Genomic DNA, 15,713 nt, shown 5'->3' on the forward strand with positions numbered 1-15,713 from the left:
GGCTGGCAGCTGGGACAGTCACTCTTTCAATGGCCCTTATCGTTGCAGTAGGGACATGGCCCTAGAGGAATACAAGGGTTAGGGCAATCTTTTGCCCAGTATCCTTGTTTGCTGCATTTAAAGCGTGGTCCAAGTGGGACTCAGGCAGCCACACTTTGTTTCAGATTTCTTGTCCTGGGACCCCCAAGTGCCACTGCTAAGAGATCAGACTGATATTTTTTAGCAAACTTTATTTTTTGAGATTGTTTTTCCTTTTTTTTTTTTGAATTTTATCTCTGTTGTTGAAGACACAGAAAGCTAATTTAAGAAGATTCCCCTGTGGAGTTTGAGGGCCATGTTCAACCTTTTGTAATTTTGCATGAATATCAGGAGCACACTGGGAAATAAAATAAGAGTTAACAACAATTATCCCTTCATGAGATTCTGGGTTCACATTAGTAAACTTAATTAAGGTTTCCCAAAGCCAATTTAGGAACACAGCTGGGTTTTCATTAGCCTCCTGGACCTGTTTTAAAAGTTTGTTATAGTTAGTATGTTTATTAAGGCCCACAATCAGACGCTCAATCATTTTATGTAATTTTGTTGAATCTTCTTGATTTTGATAGTTCCAGTTAGGATCTTCTTCTGGCACAGCTGTAGGCCCAGGGTCATTATCAGCAGTGTTCGCCTTATGTCTGCAATCAGCTTCTCCTCAAGCTGCCTGCCACAGCTGAGTTTGCTCTTGTGAGCTGAGAGTGGTATTTAGAATCACACAAACATCCTTAAAATGTAAATCATAACAATTAGCTATAAATTCAAATTGCCTGATATAATTCTGTGGGTCAACAGAGAAGCTACCTAATTTATGGGTAATCTGAGATAAGTCAGAAAGGGAGAAAGGCAGATGTATATTAACAAGTCCCTCAGGGCCAGCTTGCTCCCAAAGTGGTAGCAGAGTTTGAGGAGAAGATTGTGGAGTAGATGGCCACTGGGCAGCCATCTGTCCAGTAGGTGTGTGTGAGCAATTATCTGTAGAGTGGCTACAAAGTTGCCGCCAGTTAACATGGGATGAAGAAGCACAGCCAGTTGGTGCCTCACTGTGTGCCTTGCAGTGATGCAATTGCTGTCCACAGAGGAAGTGCTAACAGAGGGATTAGAGCCACTGGGAGAGTTATGGGTCCTGGGAGATGAAGGGGAAGATGTTCTCAAGGCAGGAGATAATTGGGACACAGAGGGATTAGAGCTGCTGGGAGAATTAGGGGTCCTGGGAGAGGGAGGGGAAGATGATCGCACAGCATGAGATAATGGTGAGGAATGATTTTGGGGGTAGGCAGGCTGCGGCCAATAAAACACCAGGGGTACTTCATCTAGCAGATCATAAGAGCAGGAGGGGAGAGTTTGCAGCACAGCAGAGTTAGCTAAAGGTACCTGGGTGGAGGTACAAGATTTATTGAGAGACGGGTGCATTCTCAGAGCAAGGAAAGCCTGCACATAAGGGATCTCTGTTAACTTGTCACCAGTTTGACAGAAATCATACAGATTTTTGAGAATACAGGGGTCAAACGTTCCCCCTTTGGGCCATGGGCTGCTGGTAAGTGGGTAGTTTGGCCAAACTTCCTGGCAGTAAAAGATTAATTGTTTAGTTTTTATGGTGCATTTAATTTTAAGAGTATGTAGATTGAAAAGTAAGCATTGCAGAGGTGTCTTTTGGGAATTAGAAAAAGCATTTCCCATGACTAATTCTGACGAGAAATGAGCTGTGGTCCAGAGGTTGAGCCGTCACTTGTCCTGTGGCACCAAATGGCAGTTAGGGTTCCAAAAACTCATAGTTCTCAGTTGTCACCGAGAGATGTATGAGTTGCTTCCACGTGCATTCAGTAACAGTTCTGCCTGTGAGAGCATGAAGCTCCAAGGAACGTTAGGGTCTTACAGTGTGAGCTGGTCCAGGAAAACTCTGCCTTGGGCTATGCAAACTCAAAGGATGTGAGAGTTTTCCAGTGTGGACACAGATTGCCCAGAAAGACCCTGCCCTGGGCTGTCTTAAGGATGTGAGAGTGTCACAAACTCACTGAAAGGGGGGAAAAAACCCACCTGGGGCTGAGTCCAGTGCGGAAGAATTCTCCGGAGTTAGCTCACCTGAGATTAATTGGTCCAGTGTTGTGTGCAAGCACGTGGCAACAAAGTAAGCAGGTCCCAGGAGACAAAAAGCAGAGAATTAATCCAGGATGTAATCTGGTGCATGAAATCGGCTGGGGACTCAAACTGGGTGTGTCCCAGGAGTCAATCACCTGCTGATTGAGTCACGGCACCAAATGATAAGATTATATCCAAAAGATGAGAAGTATAAAACAAAAGAGGCCTTTATTCTGAGAACACAGAGAGAGAAAACCAAAACACCCCCTGACCGCTGGAGTCTGGCTTTCTCTCTGGCAGACATGTGGTGTGGAGGGTATATAAGTAGGCTCAGTTTGGGGTGGAACCTAAAAGGGCACTAGGGATGCACGGGTAGCCCACTGGTATTTGTTTGGTGCCATAGGTAAATTCCTAGTGGTGGGGGAGATAGGAGCTCCTTGGTTCTGCCTCTAAGGCTTCACCATCTACAGTGCCCTGTCTGGGCCAAAACTCTTTCAAGTGTAAGGTCATGAGTTCAATTCCCATTACCAAAAAAAAAAAAAAAAAAAAGAAACTGGAATGATGACATTAAACCTAACAGGTGACATAAAATCTGTATGAATAAATAGAATGAAATGGCTAACAGAATAAATATGTTTTAAGCTGCATATGTAGAAACTTTAAATAATGATTAAAGATTCATAGTACTCAGTCTAGCAAATTACAAAGCAATTCATATTTGTGAAAGAATAAACTAATTTAAAAACCACATACTGTGTATACAAAATGAATTTTTAAACAAATATCTTTCTGGGCATTCATAAAAAATATTAAAATAAACTCTACAGTAAAATATACTAAATACTAAACAAACAAAAATGAAATTGCTCTCTTTACTAATGTAGTTTTTGATTCTCTAAGATAATGAAGTGGACTAGGAAGCTAAGCAAGCACCTCCCCTTCCTGGTAAGTGGTGGTGGTGTGGCAGACTGTGGCCCTTCCAGGGGGAGAACTACCAGCAGCTCTTGAGATCTGCGCCATGTTGGAACTTAGGACGCTGGGAAACCAAACAACCAGCCTGCCTCTCTGCTAAGCAATAGTGAACCTACTGATGCACAGCCTAAAGTCAAACATCCCACTTCCCCTACCCACTTCTGTCTCCCATCCCCCGCCCCCTGTTAGCAAATGGGAACCAGAAATCTGAGCATCTCCTGGGGGGTTGACCATAGCAAATAAGAGGGACTTCCTCCTACCATCTATTTGAAGGCAAATATTTTTATTACTGTTTTGCTCTATTCTGATTAATGATGCTGCTCTTTTCTATATTCTGTTTTGATAAGTTATATAATGTTCTGTATTTCATCTCATTTTGATACACATGATTAAAAGAATAGCTATTAGAAAGATAATGAAATATACTATGATACCTTTTACTGTTATCCCGGTAACCTGCTGTGAAGTTCGGGTACCAGTTTCACTGTATGATCTTAGTTGGATTTATTCTGTCTTATTCTGTTGTATTTTACCACTTTCAAAATAAAATTTAAAAAATAATGAAGTGAATTGTGATGTTTCAAGAGACAATTATTGCATTCATTTCCCCAATTTATTTGGTCATCAAAATTTTTCTTTGCAGAATATTTTGTGTTACCAGTGTTTACTGAAATATAATGAAATATACTAACTGAGAAATAAAATATGTGATACTCTAGTTGTTCAGACTCAGTTGAGTTCCCATGTCTTAAGGCGGGCCCAAATAAGTGGTAATATACCCACAAGAAATGACTGGTCTGAGGAGGAGATCAGAAAACAGATTTTTTTTTAAATTGTGTTTTATTGGTTTATAGAAATTTTGGTGGGGAAGTAATCTCTGTCTTCTTAACTTTGAAGATCTGACATCTGGTAGAAAATTCAAAGTTAAAATACATGGAGATAAGCTGCAGAGACAAGCTTCAGCAAAGACAAGGCAGAACATGATACTAAGTGAAAAAAACTAGATGCAGAAGATAGGAAGATGGTCTTAGATATGTACCTAAGGAGAGGATCTAGGGAAGAAAGAAGAGAAGAGGGGAGGTGTGGGAGAGTAGGCAGCAGTAAAAATGATCAAGATAAGATATGTATATGTACCAATTTCCCAGAAGAATATAATTATTATGTACTGCAAGCACACTCTAATAAACAAAGCTAAAAACAAATGCTGAATGAGCCCTTTGAGCCCTTTTCATAGCAAACAAGCTCCTTATCATTATGAGTCTAAGCTGAAGTTGCAGGACAACCTTTTACAGAATTCCACTAAGAAGATAATTTTGAGGCAGGCAATGGGAAATATTTTACAGTTTCACACAACACTGAGATTCTACTCTTCTAAATTCAAACACAATTGGCATCATGTGAAAAAAGATCATGGGACTAGAAAACCAGTAAATCTTAAACTTAAGAACACATCAAAAATATATTGAAGGTCTTGTTACAACATAGACTTCTGATTTTCACTTCTGATTAAGATGGGAGTAGTCATCCAGTTCCTCACTAGTCTTCACTAAACAACTAAGAAATATCTGGATGATCTATAAAAAAATAAACATAATCAGGCCTTAAAAACTGGAAAGAAAATGGTAAACTGCCTAAAGTATTCAACAGTTGAGAAACAATGTGCCAGTATTTTTCCTCGGCTTTGTTTTAGATTTTTATAAACTCTGAATGAAACACTGAAAGAAATCTGCAACTTAAAATGTGCAATAGGTACATAGCTCCAGAAAGCTTCACATATAGTTCCTTGTAGGAAAAGAATTCAGATAATAGTGGAATAGCAAATCACAGAACTTAAAGGAAAAACAAACAAACAAACAAACAAACAAAAAACACCAGCCTTATTCAGTCAAGCATCAAAAGAAAAAATTGCGTTTCTCACTGGAGTTCCCCACTGCAAGGATGCCTGAGCAGGGAACTTAATCCTGGACCTACTTGGTGAAAAGGAGGCAGCACAAAGTGATAAATGGCAATGCTAATACAGTACTCCACTTTCTCTGTCAATGTAAAGGGAGCAGTGCTTAGCAAGAAGCTGAAATTCTACCTCTGAGAAATACAAGGTAATGTGTGCTGACACTTGGCATTTGTTTGGGTGATGTCAGCATGAACCAGTTGGTAGTAATACTGAATTTCACTTCTTACTCAACAACAAGAAAATAAGGCAAATGCCCTGAGGCAAGGCTCATTCACCACCTCTATCACAGGACCAGAAGTACAAAAGAAAATCCTGATTCTCTAACTCAAAAGGCAGCATTAGCACATAAAAAGGTAATGTGAGATGATAAGAGGTGACTCTCATTGATATTCTGCTTGCTCTGGCCCTCAAATCAGCAAGGCTTAGGTGGAAGATGAACTTAAATCTCATCTGACAAGGCAAATTGAGGAGGTGCCAAGCAGTTTTCTAAAAACACTTTACTCATGTTTCCCTCCTCACAGGGTTAGTGGGACCAGCAGGGAACTAATCTTACACTCAATCCAATGGTAATGGTGCAGAAAAAGGCAGTGCAAGGTGGTGATAGTTGGCACTTCAAATTCTTTCTTACCCTTCCTTCCCTATCCTAGCACTACCTTATCAGCACATGAGGAGCTGAATTTCCACCTCTCAAACAGAAACAATCACTGATGCTACAAGTAAGTGCTCGAATTTTGCTAACAAGTGTAAACATGATGTTAAACAGGATGAATCTCAACCTCTACCCCCTTAGAATGTGCCAGTTTCATACTATGTTTGTTATTATGATATAGGGGAATGAACACTCAACTTACTATATGTATGGTATGAGTTTGTGTTCTTTAAAATCAAAGAATGAATTTTAGGAACAATGGAGGTTAAGAGCAGAATATATTTATTGAGAGAAAGAAAGCTTCTGTCTGAGAGACAGAGGGGATCCTATGTGGGTTGCCAAAGACTGTCTTTTCTATGGGCTCTTATAGAGCAAAACCACAAGATGAGACTGGTACAAAGTGGAGAAAAATTGGAAATTTGCAAGATGGGCATAAAATGTAATAGAACCAGGGGTAACCAATAAGATTAATCACTCAGGAAAAATTTATTAAATCAAGAACAAATGGGGAAGCCAGTCACATAATAAGCAGATGCTTAAAGAACAATGACTCTTCCCTTAGCGGGTTGGCATGGTTAATCATGGTTTTCTCAGGGTTATAGAGACCTATTTAGAATATCAGTCCTTAGGATGCAGTGCCTTTGTTTGAGCTTTTGTCTGGAGGCCTCATCCGCAGCAGGAGATGTCTGTCTCTGGAACAGTTGCAAGTTATCTGAGCTTCTCCACTAGCTTCTTCAAGGGCCTAGCCCTGCCTCGCTGCCTGTAATATCTCTGTCTAACATAGTTTCCTCTAACAATTATGGCTTTGTAGTATATTTTAACATCAGAGGATATAATACTTGTAGCATTCCTATTTTGCTTGGGTACTTTTGGTTATTGTGACCCTTTAGTGCTTTTATACAGATTTTTTGATTTTTTTTTTAGTTCTGTAAAGAATATTGTTGCTATTTTGATGAGGATTCTATAGATCAGCTTCAGTATGACAATTTTAGCAATATTAATTCTCTGATCCATGAATATAGGAAGCTTTCAACTCTTCTAGTATCTCCTTCAATTGCTTTCTTCAGAGAACTCAATGATTTTTTTTTTTGGAAATGTTGGATAGTTATAACATTGTGATGCTGTTATCATAAGTGTATATGTACAAGCTCATTAATAGTGTGCATTAAATATGTACAATTTGTGAAATTAATAATTCAATGAATCATAAAAATAAAATTTATACTAAAATTCAAGTGTGCCATAAGAGTAAAAAATTTTTGAAAAGGAAAAACAAAATTGGAGAATTCATTTTCTTTTCTTCCTTGACACAAGGTCTCATTTTGTAGTGCAGGTAGAACTTGAACTCTATGTAGTCCAGGCTGGCCTTGAACTCACAGTATTTCTCCTGCCTCATCCTCTCAGGTGCAGGCATTACAGGTGTACAGCATCACACTAAACAGGACACTTATTTTCTGATTTTAAACTTGATACAAATTTGTACTAATCAAAAATGTGTGATTCTGATATTATATCAGAATAGACATATATCAGGATAGACATAGAAAAATGTGACATGGTTGAAAGAAAACAGAAACTGATAGAATTTTTGATGCAGCCAGAAAGATATATATTTTTTATAACTAAAAATTGTAGTTCTCTCCAGATTGATTCATAAGCTTAATTTATATTACAATGCCTGGAAGGTTTTCTACAGACAGGCAAGATTATTCTGAAATATACATGGGAACATATAGTATTGCTTAAGAAAACTTTTACACATATATATGAGGGGGTGCTATTTAATAATAGAAAGAAATTTTGATATGCAAAACAACTTTGATGAACTTGCAGGAAATTTTCTGGGTGAAAAATAGTACACTGTGAGGGAGCATTTATTAGAGAAACCACTTAAAATATTCAAGTGACTAATGTGCCACCTGATAACCCAAGTAGGTTCCTCTAAAATTATGGCCAAACTACGTGAATTAGGATGGGGTGTCATTTACATGAAAGTACTCGATAAAAACTGACACAAATCTGGAATTTTTCCCTCCTTTTGAACTTCTGCCAAGTCTGGTTAGTTTTATCATCTGTAGTACCCCTTTTCTTCTAGCACAAACAGATCCTTGTTATTTCTGGCCCATACTACTTTCTCTTTTGTCTCTGTTCTCAATTCTGTCCTATCAATGTCTTTACAGCAACCACAGAAATCTTCTAATATACTAATTATTCAAATTTATCAGTGACTCCAGATTAATTTACAAATCAATTCCAAACTCATTGGTATAACATACAAGGCCCGCATAGCCTTGCCCTACTTGACCTCTTCAATTCTGTCTCCATTGTCAACTCTATTTCTTTTCTAGAACCTTATACGTGGGTACTGACTCCAACTCTTCCCACTACTGAAAGTTTTATTTTGTGTATACTGCTCTCTCAGCCTGAAGTGTCTTTCTTCTTGAGTAGATATCTTTAATAATTCATAGATAGAAATGGTATAAAGAATAAATGTGTATATTATACAAGCACAACAATATGCTTTTATGGCAAAACTGGCTTTGTGCTCCTTGGATAAAATTCAGGCTCCTTAAGAATCTAGCTCCTATATGTCCTTCCCTGACTACTGCTATCAATAAGGAATATTTCTGTAATACATTCTTTCCCGGAAAGTAGCAGTATTAAAATATGATCCATTGGTATTTCTACAGTTGTTTAGAATATAGGGGAAGTACCACAAATTTCTGACTCTTTAAAAAATAGATTAATGATAATACAGTAAAGCAGGACACTGTAGATACTACGGAACATAGTGACTATGTTTTAGTATTGATATTCCTTGTGGACAACTGTTAATCTTGGGGTATTTTGAATTCCTCCAGTTCTAAGTTGAGGTTATTTAGAGTAAAATTAGGATTGAATTGTTCGTGGTTTCTTAAATTGGAGTGAAGTAAATGACACAATGTTGTGCTTCCAGAAAATGTTTCTTTTTTCAACAAAATTCAATTAGATCAGGAGCAAGAATGTCTTAATATGTACTGACATGATTTCTTGAGGTGGTAAAGGACACATTTCCTTCATATCTTGTAGGCTGACTTACTACAAGTCTGATTAAAGTGTAGATTAAAGTCCCACAATGAGACTGATATGGTGTCTTATGTAACCAATATTAAATAACTGATAGCATTACAAAGGTTTTTTCATAAGTAAAAGATCACTAATGATATCTTACCACACTACTATTTCTAATTTTTATAGCACTGTTAATTTATTAAGCACTTTCATTGAGTCTCATGACAGCCTTTGGGGCAGGCATTGTACTCTTCAGTTTTGCAGATTAGGAAACTGAAATTCAGAGGAGAATATAGAATTAGCCATTGATTCTACAACTATGCAAATGTGCTTGCTCCAGGATGAGACACGTTGACTTGCTCTTTAGTTGGTTTTTCATTGTAGTACCTTGTCTGATATTGGCATACATTTTCTTTTCTTTTTTTTTTTTTTTTGGAAGAATTGTATTTGAATTTTAATAACAAAAATGTAAAGGCAGAAAATAACTGAACATGATGGGTGTATTTTCAGGGAGAAAAAAGAAAATAAAAACTTAACCAGTATGCACCTGTGCACACACTTCAAAAAGAAGTGGTGTGACTGAAATGATTAGAGCTAATTTTGGAGAATTTATACATGCTATGTATATTATTTATGGTATATTAGCCCTGGCATAAAGGATGAGAGGCTTCATTTGGCTCATAGTTCTAGGAGATTCAGTACATGGTTCAGGGATGGTGGGCTCCAACAAAGAAATAACACTGTAGAAGGACAAGGAAGAAATAAGTTACACAACCTGTGATATCCATGAATCAGAGAGTGAAGGTGCAATTCAGGTAGAGAGCTATAACTTCAAAAGAGGAAATACTACCAGTGACCTGCCTCTCCCCATAAAGCCCTACCTCCCAACAACATAGTTAACTAGGACTCATCAGTACATGAGTCCACCGATGAGTACAGCTGGACTCATGTCAAATAAGATTCCAAAAGCTACACCTCTGCACACATAATATTTTGTGGGACAATCTTATATCAACCATAACATTTTGCCCCTGATCCCCAAAAGCGGGATATGAGTATCCAGCTAATTTTACAAAATGCTTTTAGTCTGCCTTTAAAGTCACCAAAGATTTAGCAGTTTCAATGGCGGTGAAAAGTCTAAGCACAAAATCCCCTGTGAGATTCTTGGCAAACTAGTATGTGAGCTGCTGCAACATTTTGAAATTGAAAGCTAAATACTTCAAACTTACAATGGCACAGTTTAAATTTTCCCATTATAAAAATGAGGAATAGGGGAACAGAAAGGAATCAGACTAAAGCAAGGACAAAAAATGATAGGAAAAACTTAAATTATGTGATTCCATGTGCAACATCCATGGCAGGTAGTGGCCAGCTATACAGGGCTTGGGCAGCCTGACCTTGTAGCTTTGCAATCAAAATGGCCTTTTTGCTGGGCTGGCTTCACTCATTTCTTTGGAATTTCTCAGCTAATGTTTCACCTCCCTGGCATTCTAATTTCCTGTGGCTATCACTGTCATTTTGTCTTTAATCTCAGAGCTTCATGTGTCACCAGTTCAGGTCATATTGCTTGACCTCATACATTTTCTAAAGAATGAAATTAGCACTCTGTAGAGAGCCAATTTGTTTTTTTTTAGTTTATTAATTACATTCCTAAAAAAGCAGTTACTTTACTGCATCATTGACTGTAGTTATAATACTCTCTTTCAATTTTTAGAAATAAAACAGAAAATAATATAATAAGTTATGTGCTTCAGGTCAATGATCTGATAAGTGCTGTGATGCTGCAGCTGGAGATAAATATTTCGCTCTATATGTAACTTCTACTGTAGTAAGAAAAATTAAAACACATTCATATTTTAGTACACTAAAATGAGAAACTATACTAATAATTTTCTGTGCAAATAGTTAAATGCAACATGACTTTCAAATATCACTTATTAGAACATTTCCTTCCCTGCTTATTTAGGGAAAATATAACATGACTAAATGTGCATCAGCAAATAGAAATTGAGCAAATATTTACTGAATATTTACCATAAATTTGTCACTGAGCTAGACTTTGAAGAATGCCATGTTTTATAAAAATCTAATCTTGTTTTCAAGATGTTAACTGTTTAAAGCATTTATTATTGTGAAGTATTTTTAACATGAAGCAGTGAGTTATTTACTTTAGTGTTTTTCTCCACTCTCTTTTAAACTGTTATTAAATTTTAGTAGATTATACTAAATAGCAACTTTCCTAAAATCCAACTTTATCAGAATTGAAAAGCTAATTTTTATATTAACTACCTTAAAAAATCTTATTGCTAGGATAATGTATACCTCCATAAACAACGTGAAAATAATCAACATAAAAGTGCAACACCATATAGAATATAGAAAGAACTGTTAGAGTATAAAAAACCATTGTGAAGGTGAAATCGATTCTGAAGTAGGAAATACACAGTCATTATTGCTGAGCATATTCATGCATGTTAAAATGTTTAAAGAGGAAAAAGGTATATAAAAATGGGTATATAAAATGCTAAAGTTCAAATTCAGACTTTAATAACTCATTATTTATGTAACTTTGGGTAATATACTTATTTCTTCATCTTAACTCCTCAGAGCAACAGGAAGAGTTGAGAGTCATCCTCACAGAAGCGAAAATGAAAGATAATAAATAAGATTCTTCCATTTTTTAAAGTAGTTTTGAAACTTAGTCTGTAAACTCCATGGTAATCTCATTTTCTATTATCCACAGAAGAGGGCAGCATAGCATTTTAAAACAATGTGGGTTCCTATTTTCTGCTTAGCATGAAAAGAGAATTATTATATACTGAAAGGGACTACTTCATACATGATGGTGTATCAGAGAGAAGTTACAATGGACTGCTGAAGACTACATTGGTCATTCTTTTTTTCTAGACTGCTTAAAAGCAGCAGTTCTGAATAATCTTAGAAAGTGATCACCCTCCCCTCAAAGAAGAAGACAGAAAGCAAGCAAGTAAGAAAGTGAGAGAGAGAAAGATAGGCAGACAGACAGACTGAGGCTTAAAATTGTCACCAACCTTCAACCTTGTAAGTGTTTCACATTGATGAATGCAATCTTCCCATCCGATTTACTATTATTCTTTAATTTTACAAATGATGAAATTGAGATTTAAAGACCTGAGATTACCTGGTCAGAGTCACACAATTACAAAACAGTAAAGCTAGGATTTAAACCCACCAATCTAACTGTGAAACTTGAATTTTAATCTAAAAACAAAACTACCCAAGTAAGTGAACCATAAAGCTGTGGCCTCTATATTAAAATGCCTGGAATTCAATTTTATCTCTGTCATTTGCTGGTTGTACTATATCAGTCAAGTTATGTTATTCTTTGGGCCTTATTTTCCTTATCTGTGAAATCAAAGTGATAATATATACCTCAGATAAATGCTGAAATGAAATAATAAATAAGATATATAAGTATGCAAAGGGCTATCTCTGCTATGCAGTATGCTAGATAAATATTACTTCTTTGAGAAGAAAGAAAGAGACACAAAGAACAGAATTTTGAGGGATTTCTAAATAGCAGAGGCCAATAAAGTAAGATTATACGATGTTATCATAAAACAAAATACAAAATTTTAAATAGATGATATTATGAGAACCATGAAGAGTTCTGGTAACATTCCTTATAGTATAAATCACAACCCTCAAAGACTACCTGGTTTAGTACTAGCTCTGCTATTTTCAGAGCTGGTTAAGTAACACTGAACTTAGACCTAAATTGACTTTGTGTCATATAAGTGATCAAAGGACACAAACAACATTTATTCAAATGATATTCTGAGGAATAAATGCATCAGTTCATATAAAGTACTTAGAAAAAATGTTTGGCACATAAACAGTACCCAACTATTTTTGATCATTACTATTTTTAGAGCTAGGACAAATATTTTTAAAGTTTGACAAAGACTGTGGAAAAGTAGACATACAGTACTAAGGGAAATCCTTCATTTTATGGTGAGTTTTTGAAATTCATCCCCATTACTCCACACTTCTTATCTCTCGTCTGTTTATTTTCTAAATTAAGGGAGAAAAATTTCCAATAATAGGAAGCAATTGTGTTTGGTCCCTACTAAGGGTTAGGTAAGAGAGGGATCTTGATTGCCTGCTGAGGAGGTTCATACTTGGTCCTGTAGGCAATAGAAAACTTTGGAGCAGAGCGAAGTATTACAGAATTTTAATTTAAGGAAATTTATTTTAATAGGATAAAGAACAGGTATAGAAAACCAGTTAAGAGACTTCCCAATCATTCAGATAGCTATTATTAGTGTCTAGAAGGAAAGATGGCATGAGATATTGGAGACAATGATATTTTGTGACTATATTTGTCTATTCACTGAATATGTGTTTATAAGCACCAGTGATGTAAAAATATTTCATCATTCATTCAACAAAATATTCAGTATAAAAAAGAAAGCAATTAAGAATCTGGGGTTTAAGAGTGGATAGGAAGATAAGGGGATGAAAAATAGAATAAAGACATATTAGATACATGTGCCAACTCCTCACAATGAATGTAATATTTATGTATCAAAAACATGTGCTAATAAAAATGCAACATATAAAAATTCCAATAGTGTATTAAGCACCTACAAGGGTCATACATTAGTCTAACATCAGGAGATTTTGTAACAGTTCTTGTCCCAAAGAGCTAACAGACTAGACTTGGAGAAAGATAAGTAAATATATAACTAGTGCTACATGCTACAGTACACAGAACCTCCAAAAGCACACAAGGCCAGGCCCTAAGCCCTCCCCTTCAGTACCCCCACCATTCTGCCAACCACCATGAGACACATTATCTCCAGGAATGTGCAAGGCCAAGGCTCCCTGAGCCCACCACTTCTGTGCCCCTGCCATACTACCAAAAGCTGTGTGACACAGGACCTCCAGTGGTGCACAGAACCAGACTCAGCCAGCCTCTTCCATACCCTGTCATCTTGTTGCCCTCTGGGACACCCCATCTCCTGGACCTAGTTTTACTGTTGATCTTTGGCTCTCACTCCTTCCCCCAGAACCTTGGGCTGCAGTGGATTAACTATGCTGTGTTGATGGGAGACTCAGTAACCCCTCATTCAAATAGAAGACTTCAGCAGGCTTCCATCAGTGTGGTGAGTTTGCCCCTAAAATAGGAATATAGTTTTCCACCTTCAGTGGGTAAACAGGAGCAACAGCAAAACCCCCTCCAGCTAGGCAAGAGGGTGAATGAGTCCTTCCTCCAAACAGAGGACATCAGGTAGGTTGAGGAAAGTGTCAATAAGGCCACTCACAACTTGGAGGAAATTAAAAGGGCTTATGAGACACCCAGTGACACAGTAGAGTCCCAGATGAGACAAACACTATAAACAAGGAGATCTGGTGACTTTGAAAAACAAAAAGACATAATAACAGTAGGAAGTAAGGGTCCAATTACATCGATACTCCTAGGCCTGTCAGCCTAGGAAGAATATAGGACTTGCCCAACAGGCCCTGCAGGAGGAATTCAGGTGACTGTCCCATCCCTTCATTGTTGCACACAGCAATTGGACAAACATCAACCACACAGTAGGGCTCTAAGATACACACTACTGATAGTTGAGACTAGTGGGATTGAAAGACCAAATATTAGTGTGAAAGGTGAAAATGACATAATGAAAAAGCAAATTTTAATCTCAAACATTTAGCCTGTTAGGAGTAAGTAAAGGAGACATTGAAAAAAGGACTTTAAAAATCACAAACCAGAAAAGAGAGCAAGTGAAATGAAAAGACAAATCCATGAAACTATAGATGAAATCAAATTAGAAGTAATCTCTCATGTAAAGACAGAAAGAACAACCTTAATAAAGGAGTTGCTCAGTGTAGCTAGAGAACAAATAGGTAAAAAAAAAAAAATAGAGGAGTATGGGAAACTGGTTGAAACCTTGAATGTATGATATAGAAAATAAGCACAATCCATAAAAGAAACTCAAAGAGATATTCAAGAAAGAAAAAGTTCTATTGAAACTGGATAAATAAAGCTGAGGATGGAATCTCGGAATTTGAGGACAGGACCAAAGTTAGCAATCATGAAAGGATATAACTTTTAAAAATAACAAAGCAGCATGAAGTGAAAATCCAGTAACTTTGAGATGATGCCAAGAGAAACAATATAAGACTAATAGGCATCATTGAAAATGCAGAAGTCAATGCAAATGCATCAGTAAACTATTCATAGAAGTGATAGGAGAACATTTCCCAAACATAGGGAAAACAACAGATATGCAGATAAGTGAGACATATACAATACTCACAATCAACATAAATCTACACTTAGACATGATAATTAAGATACCAGATATATGGTATAAAAACAGAATACTAAAAGCTGTTAGAGAAAAAATGCAATTCACCTATCAAGGAAAGCCCATTGGAATTATGGCATATTTTCAGCATAAAACCTCAAGTCAAGACAAGCTTGGAGTGAAGTGTTTCAAGCTCTGAAACAAAACAACTGTCAACCCAGACTGACACACCCAGAAAAACGTTCTTCTAACTTCAATGGAGAAATGAGATACTTCCATGTCAAAGAATAACTGAAGAAATTCACGATCACCAAACCAACCCTAGAAAGAGTTTTGAAAGACATATTAGGTAGAAATAAAAATGACCACAATCTCCAGAACAACAACAGAAAGAAGCCACCGGGCCAGGCAAGCAATTAAACAAGGAGGAAAAGCAGAAAACAACAGGAACATAACATGGTAAAGTTGAGCTAGTACATATCAGTTGTATCCGTAAATGTAAATGGCCTCAATTCACCTATCAAAGGAAATAGGTTGACAGAATGAATCAAGAAACAGGATCCCCCAGTATGCCGTATACAAGGAACAAATCTGATTCAAAAGAAAACTCATAGATTAAAAGTCAAAGGATGCAAAACAGTATTCCATAAAACAGGAACCCAGAAAAAAGCAGGAGTAACTA

This window comes from Cavia porcellus, unplaced genomic scaffold, assembly GCF_034190915.1.
Source record: "Cavia porcellus strain 051 isolate PalLab524CR breed Dunkin Hartley unplaced genomic scaffold, mCavPor4.1 scaffold_3, whole genome shotgun sequence".
NCBI lineage: Eukaryota > Metazoa > Chordata > Mammalia > Rodentia > Caviidae > Cavia > Cavia porcellus.